The sequence below is a fragment of the Marmota flaviventris genome, chromosome 13 (genome assembly GCF_047511675.1).
Source record: "Marmota flaviventris isolate mMarFla1 chromosome 13, mMarFla1.hap1, whole genome shotgun sequence".
Taxonomy (NCBI): domain Eukaryota; kingdom Metazoa; phylum Chordata; class Mammalia; order Rodentia; family Sciuridae; genus Marmota; species Marmota flaviventris.
Window position 1 is genome coordinate 67,736,493 of NC_092510.1, and position 8,318 is coordinate 67,744,810.

General features: G+C 43.0%; 1 long non-coding RNA gene across 1 annotated transcript; it reads left to right on the forward strand.

The window, feature by feature from the left end:
- Nucleotides 1–608: 608 nt before the first annotated feature.
- LOC114089309 (uncharacterized) lies at nucleotides 609–5,480 on the forward strand. Its single transcript, XR_003582145.2, has 3 exons — nucleotides 609–921; nucleotides 2,906–3,004; nucleotides 4,119–5,480. It is a non-coding gene; the product is annotated as an uncharacterized lncRNA (long non-coding RNA).
- The last annotated feature ends 2,838 nt before the right edge of the window (nucleotides 5,481–8,318 follow it).

Below are 8,318 nucleotides of genomic sequence, written 5' to 3' on the forward strand. Positions count from 1 at the left end.
CACCAGTCCTTCTTCATCACCAGTCCTCTTCCCCTAAAGGTCTTCCAAATCCCCTCCCCCTCATGTATCCCCACTAACCCTCCACATCAGACAGCGACCTCGCCTCCTAACGTTGTGCTTCCCACCTCCACAAAGCACTCTAGCCCTTCCCCCACATGGGTCCCTGGATAATGCCTCCTTGCCTTAACTGCTCCCCTAACTCCGCGTCCAACCACCACGCAATCTCCAGATTCTCTTCATCCCTAACGGTGCCCCCCGCCCACCTCCTGTCTGGTCAAGCGCACCCTCGTCCTTGTCTCTTCTTTCTCGCGTACCCCGCCCCACACCTGTAGTTCCGTGGGTCCCGTTGCACTTGAGGAGGTAATAGATTGGGGCAGTTATTGAGCAGCTCTAGCTGCAGCCTCGGCCTGCAAACCTCCCCACTTTGGCCAGAGCTCCGCCCCCACAACAGGCCGGCCCACCCTCTCCCTTGTCCCAGCTCCCACCTTCCCAGGGCTTGTCCCCTTTCCTCGTTTCTTTAATCCTTCAGGCTCCTCCCCTGTAACCCAGGCCCCGCCCTCCATGGCCCCTCCCCCTTCTCGTCTTCTTTGCATTTCCCCAGGATCCTCCGCTTTCCCCAGGCCCCACCCTGATTCCGCCTCCTTTTAGTCTCTCCGCCTTTCACCGAGACCCTCCCTCTCAGAGTAGTCCAGCCTGGCAGAATCCCCGCCAGACCCCTTCCACCACCAGCCCCCACCGATCTCTGAGGCATTCTTCGCCCGCCCCTTCTTTCTCTGGCCTCACCCAGGCGCTCAGGCTCCAGCCCGGATCCGCTGCCTCTGATTGGCGGCGGAGGCCCCAATGGATGACGAAAGAGACAAAGTGATGGCTGCAGGTCGCCTGAGTTCCCACCCCAGCCACGTGCGGCTTCTGTGATGACAGGTCTAGAGGGGCGGGGCTTTGGTCAGCCGGCTGCAAGCCCTAGCTGACTCGACCCAGACGGGGTTGGGGACCCGGAACCCGGGACAAAGCGCAAACCTGAGGGCTCCGAGACCTGCTTGGACTCTCTCGAGCTTTCTTGCTGGCGTGAGCAGCCTGCGAAATTTGAAACTTTTTGTAGGGATGTCTGGGTTAGCAAGTGCGTTTCCCCGAATGGGATAGGTCAGTGTGCATGGTAATGTAAGAAATTTCCGGGGTCTGTGAAAATAGGGGAATCGGTGGTGGAGTTTCAGGCTTCTGAAGCCTGCGATGTGCGGGCGGACCTAGTTTCTTGCAGGGGAGCTAAGGGTCAGATCTTTATCTGTTGAGGTAAAGGAGATCTGTGGGTTTTACAAGTATAAGTATTAATACAGGGTTAGGGGGGTCTGCAATTGCTAGGGAAAGTGGGTGTTTCCCCTTGTACAGGTGTTGAGTGAAGTTTGTGACTATTACAGATGTTCTGAAGTTTAATTAGCCCTTAAGTCCTCTTCTCGCCTACCTAGTTATAGCAAGATAGCGAGACGCTTCCCAGACACCGATAGATGGCAGCACAGGACTCTTGCAAAACAGCCTAGACAGCAGATTTGGGGCTTCTTGAAGGAGCCAACCGGGAAGAGGGTCGGGATCCAACCTACTCAAGTTCTGAGGTTCTGAAAGTCTCAGATTCTTTTGGTTCTGTGACTTTCTATGAGTATTTAACTTAAACTGCTGGTCTAAGCGTCAATAGTGTGCCAGGCGCAAAAAAGAAAGAAAAAGGCATTTCTCTGCCCTTAAGGAATTTTTTGTTTAGACAGAACGTTATCTATAGATAAAGCTGGAAGGGTTTTATGTGTGAAAAAAGCATAGGGTTTGAAATCACCTGTGTTGCTTTCCGAACTTTGGGTATTTGCTTGTGGGTAGATTAAATTTTTTTTAATAAACTCTAAATTTTAGAACAATTTTAGATTTACAGAAAATTTGTGAAGAAAGCATAGAGTTTCCATATACACTCCAATTCAATTTCCCCTATTATAGGTTCATTTGTCATAATTAATGAACCAAGCCGAGTGCGGTTGTGCACTACTCTAATAACAGTGACTCTGGAGGCTGGAGGCAGAAAGATCACAAGTTCTATGGAAGCCTGAATAACTTTAGTGAGCCCCTCAGCAACTGTTATGGTTTGGATATTAGGGATCTCCCTGGAAGCTCAGTATTAATGCAGGAATGTTCTTAGGTGAAATGACTGAATTGTGAGAGCTATAACCTTTTCAGTTCATCCCAGTTTGAATAGATCAACTGGGTGCTAACTGTAGCCAGGTGGAGGAGGTGGGTCGTTGGTAGCATGTGGTGGAAGGGTTCATATTCCTTGCAGCGCCTTCTCTGCTTCCTGGCCATCATGAATAGAGCAGTGCTCCACCATTAAGCCTTTCTGCCTCATCTTGGGCCTAGAACAAGGTAGTCAAGGACATGAACTAACCCTCTGAAACTGTGAGCCAAAATATATTTTTCTTCTTCTAAATAGTATTACCTTTAAGTCTATATTTTATTAAAATTTCCTTTGTTTTGCTGGGTACAGTGGCACAGGCCTGTAATCCCATGGCTTGGGAGGCTAAGTCAGGAGGATATTGAGTTCAAAACCAGCCTGAGTAGCTTAGTGAAGCTCTAAGCAACTCAGCAAGACCCTGTCTCTAAAATTAAAAATATATGTATAAAAAAAGACCTGGGGATATGGCTCAGTGGTTAAAAAAAAAAGAATTTCCTTTATTTTTACTGTATGTCCTTTTTCTTTGCCAGGATCCCACCCAGGCTAGCAAACATTACAGTATGTGGCTATCATGTCTCCTTAGTCACAGTCTCTCAGACTTCCTTGGTTTTGATGACCTTGAGAATTTTGATGAGTACTGGTCAAGAATTTTGTAGATGGTCCTTCAATGGGCATTTGTCTGTTTTTCTCATGATTATGTTACAGAGCTGGGACCTTCTCAGAAACTGAGGCAGTGCAAAGGCCCCCACTTCAACCTGTAATTCTTTGGATCAAATCAGAAAGATGTCAAACATATTGCTCAGAGTAAGTCATATGTTTATTAGAAGGGATAGGAAAGGGGAAAGGGGTACACTTTCAAGGATGAGTGTGGATTCTCTGAGAGAGGAGAGGAACAAAGTGCCTCTCCTGCCCTCCAGTTTTTTGAGGGTCCCAAGAAGTTTCCAGACACTCCCACACAGGTTCACCTCTTGATTTTTGACTGACAGCAAGATGACATCACACTTTTAAGTCCCTACTGCCATGACCTTTCTAGGTCACTTTGGTTCATGCTGACTGGTTCTAATTGGAACCTGTTCGTAGGGGAGGAATTATCCTTATCTCCCTGAATTCAGGTGTTTGGTCTGTGAAAGGGTCATAAAACTCCCCCTCCACCCTTTAGGGTAACTTGTGTTCTTATAGACATTAGGTTTTTTTTTTTTTAGTCCTTTAATTTTTTTGTTGTCGTTGATGAACCTTTATTTTATTCATTTATTTATATGTGATGCTGAGAATCGAACCAAATGCCGCACAAATGTGAGGCAAGTGATCTATCACTGAGCCACAACCCCAGCCCCCTTATAGACATTATTTCAGGCCTGTATTTCTCTTACAGATAACAAGTAGTTTGCTGAGGAATGTGCCATATCCTGTTCACTTAAACCAGGCAGAGCTGCAGATAAATTGCTTCTTGGAAAAGAAAGCATGGGGATGTCAGCACAGTAGGCTCATTTTATAGAATTATTCACTTAACTTCATGTTCCCACCACTCAGATCTGTCTGTTCCATATCAATTAGACTGGGGTTATGAGTTTTGTGGAGACCACAAAGGTAAAAGTATTACTTTTATTACATCATCACATCATGTCACATCATAGAGGTAAAGTGCCAGTATCTGTGGTGTATATATGGTATATTTGGAAACACAGACAATATACTTTGTGTTGCAATCTTTTTTATTTTGGAACAAAAATTTAAGGGTGTAGTTTTTAAAAATCTCTTTTAATTAGTAATCTTGTATATTCAAATATATATTTATAACATAAGCCGCACTTTTTTTTTTTTTTTTTTTTTTGGTGGTGGTACTGGGGATCAAACCTAGGGGTGCTTTACCACTGGGCTACATTCCCTAACCTTTTTTATTTTTTCTATTTTGATACAGGGTCTTGCTAAATTGCTGAAGCTGATCTTGAACTTTAATCCTCCTGCCTCATCCTGTTGAGTTGCTAGAATTACAAACATGCACCATCTGGCCCAGCACAATTTCTTTTTCATAATATTTTCAAAATTGTAATTGACACATAATCAATTTCTTTCTTCCTTCCTTCTTCTTTCCTTCCTTCCTTCCTTTCTTTCCTTCTTTCCTTCCTCCTCCCTTCCTTTCTTTCTTTCTATGTGTGGCACTTGGAATTGAACCACCCAGGGTCTCATATGTGCTAGGCAAAGGCTCTACCATTGAGCTACATCCCCAGCCCTTTATATTTTATTTTGAAACAGGGACTTGCTAAATTGCTCAGGCTGGTCTTGAATTTTCAATCCTCCTGCCTCAGCCTCCCTAATCTCAGGGATTATAGACAAGTTGCCACCATATCCAGAGAAGAATAAGAAGAAGGAGAAGAAATATACTAGGCATACAGAAAGTTATAAAGAATAGCCGAGGGGCTGGGGTTATGGCTCATCAGTAGAGTACTCACCTAGCATGTGCCAGGCCCTGGGTTTGATCCTTGGCACCACATAAAAATAAATAAAATAAAGGTATCGTGTCTAACTACAACTAAAAAATAAATATTAAAACAAAAAAGAATAGCCAAGCATTGTAGTGCCCACCTATAATCCTAGTGATGTGGGAGGCTATGGCAGAAGGGTCCCAAATTTGAGGCCAGCTACAGCCATTTTGCAAAAACAACAACCACAAAAAATTATAAAGAATACTAAAATTTAAAAAAAACAAGAAAAAAAAATTTATCAAATCTTAGTTTTTAAACTTCTTTTAATTTTTTTGTAGTTATAGATGGACAGAATGCTTTTATTTTGTTTATGCAGTGCTAAGGATCAAGCCCAGTGCCTCACATATGCCAGACTAGTGTTCTGCCACTGAGTTATAGCCCCAGCCCAGATCTTAGTATTTTATCACATTTGCTTTAAATTCTTTTTTTTTTTTAAGATAGAGGAGAGAGAGAGAGAATTTTTTTAATATTTATTTTTTAGTTTTCAGCGGACACAACATCTTTGTTTGTATGTGGTGCTGAGAATCGAACCTGGGCCGCACGCATGCCAGGCGTGCACGCTACCGCTTGAGCCACATCCCCAGCCCAACTTTAAATTCTCTTTTATTTATTTATTTATTTTTTTTTTAGATTGAACACTACTCTTTTTTTTTTATTGGTTGTTCAAAACATTACAAAGCTCTTGACATATCATATTTCATACATTAGATTCAAGTGGGTTATGAACTCCCATTTTACAGCAGATGGGGTAGAGAGAGAAGACGGGAGGAGAGGGGAGGGGGTATAGTAAAGGATAGGAAAGGTAGCAGAATACAACAGTTACTAATATAGCATTATGTAAAAATGTGGATGTGTAACCGATGTGATTCTGCAATTTGTATTTAAATTCTCTTTTAAAGAAATTAGCGAAGCTAGGAGCTTTGGCCTTTGTCTGTAGCCCCAGCAACTCCACAGGCCGAGGCAAGAGGGGGGCAAGTTCCAGGCCAGCCTAAGCAATTTAGAAAGCCCCTCATAAACTTATCGAGACCCTGCTCAAACAAAAAAATAAAAAGTGTTGGTGATGTAGCTCAGTGGTAAAGTGCCCCTGGGTTCAATCCCCAGAACTATAGAAAAATGGATAAATAAATAAATAAGATTAAAGAAATTAGTATTTCAGATCAAGTTAAACCCTTTAAGTACTCCTCCCTAGTCTCTTTCCTATCATTTTTCACCTTCTGTCTGAGAAATAACTACTATCCCAAATTGGTATTTATTTTGTTTATGTACTTAAACAATTTTATTGCTTAATATACACATAAGTCTATTGAAACATAGCCCCCCTTTGAAATTAAAATCTCCAAATTGTTTTAACTTCTGAACTTCCTCATACTGAGAATGGATGTTGAGGGAGGCTGGCCTTAAGGGGCACCTGGGAACCTGAGAGAGTGACACATTTCCTAGCTAAATCTATACATGTATGTTTCCTGCCTTTTGTCCCACTGTACCCCTGAGTCTGATAAGACAGAGAATTGAAAAAGGAAAAAGTCTCTTTTATATTTCTTGAAGCCAGCTTTTTTTTCCCCCTTGCCAAAACTGCCTCCTGAGTTTTTAGTGGAGCAGAACAAGGAGTCAAATCTCTTGCCCCCTCTTTCACATTGGGCATAAACCTGTTGACAGAATTGCTGAGTCACAGGGCATGTGTAAGCTCAGCTTCAGTAGATGTTGTATTGTAGGGACAGACGAGGCAAGGCACTGAAGATAGCAGGAAACAGTTTTATTTGGCTGCAGCCAGGCTCAGAGGGCACAGCTTTTGCTGTAATCAATTAATCTCCTGAACCCTGAGTTCAGGTAGTTTCAGAGTTTTATACCCAGCATGTAAGGGGAGGGGCTCAGAAGTTCACATAAAAGCAGCTTTTTTTTTTTCCCACTGTTTTGGGCAAGTCAACCCTTCAAGGACAACATCTAAGAAAGGGAGAGCTTCTTCTCCCCTTTCTTTCCTCCCCCTGCCCATTGTTACCATGGAGCTCAGTTGGTAACTTACCTTTAAAATGTAGACATCTTTGTGAAGTCCCAGCTCAAGGCCAGAGGCCTTGTTTGCACATTTCTACAAACGACTATACTGGATATATTTGTGAAAAACTAGTAAGGGGGTGTCCAGCACCTGGAGTTCTGGTATCTTCCCTGCCAATGGCCAAGTAAAACTGGGCGACATGAAAATAGGAAGTTTATCTACATTGAACTCTTTTGCATAGACTCTTTTGCTGACATTCCTAAAATCAGACATGGTGAAGATTTCTAGAGAAGCTCAGTTAAGACTTTTCTGTGGAGAAAGGGGGTGCCACTTCAGTTGCCCACATATTTTCTGAAGAGATTGTAATAGTTCCAACTCCTATAGCAATATATAAGAGGTCTAGATACTGCACATCCTTGCAAACTATTTTTTAACTTTTTTGGGGAGGTGGGGTTCAATGGGGATTGAACCCAGGGCCTTGCACTGTAGTGGCACTCCCTCCTCCACAGAAAAATCTTAATTAAGCTTCTCTAGGGACCCTCACCAAATCTATTCTTAGACTATCAGCAAGAATTTCTGCAAAAATTTCTGCAAAAAAAGTTTTCAGGTGGGAAGTGTGTTTGCAGTAGACTGTGATAAGGCAGTCTAGTCCAGCCAGGAGCTTTCACAAAGGCATTTGCATTTCAAAGGATAGAAGTTAGATCCTAGGGATCTAACTTTACAGTCCACAAGATAGGAGTAAATGGTACAAATCAGGTTCCTTGGAAACCAGCTTGGTGGTAGTGTGTGTGTGTGTGTGGGGGGGGAGGGGTGGAACCTCTTCCTTTCCTAGGCACTGGTTTTTACAGAGGGTGTCCTTGATTTATTTTCCAAGCCTGGGTTGATTGCCCAGAATAGTAGGAAAAAACTACTTTTATGTGGACTTCTGCAGATTGTGAGCCTCTGAGCTCTTTCTTCCCCTACACACTGGGTATAAAGTTCTAAGCATTTCTGAACTCAGGGTTCAGAGAGACAAACTGGTTTAGGCAAAAGCCATCTCTGGACCTGGCTACAGCCAATAAACCTGCTTCCTGCTAATTCCTAGATGTCCAGCTTTGTCTGTCCTATAACAGCAGTGCTAGGCAAGCGCTCTATAATTGATCTACATCCTCAGCCTACATCCTTGAAAACTCTGATGATGATCTTTTTAATTTCAGTTATTTTGATGAATCTCAGTGAGGCATTAATTGTATTTCTGTGATTTCTACTGAAGTCAAGCACTTTTTTTTTTAAATCAGTGTCAATTGGTTATCTTGTGTTATATGTCATGTTATCTTCTGTGAGAAACAGAAATTCTGGTGGTCCATTTTCAGAATATAGTATTTAGCCTTAACTGGGATGTAACATCCAATTGAAACTGGTCTTGAAAATCAGGATAAGGTCCTTAACCCCCCTCCCACCCCTCCCACAACACACACACACACACACACACACTGACGATTAAACACCTGAGAAATGCTAAGGCAAGAGCAAAAAGTTTTGTGTAAAGGATAAGAGAGAGACAGAGAGAGAGAGAGAGAGAGAGAGAGAGAGAGAGAGAGAGAGAGAGAGATTCCTCCAGAGAGGAGAGAGTCCAGAGCTGGTGCCCAAGGAAGTAGGGGTGTCT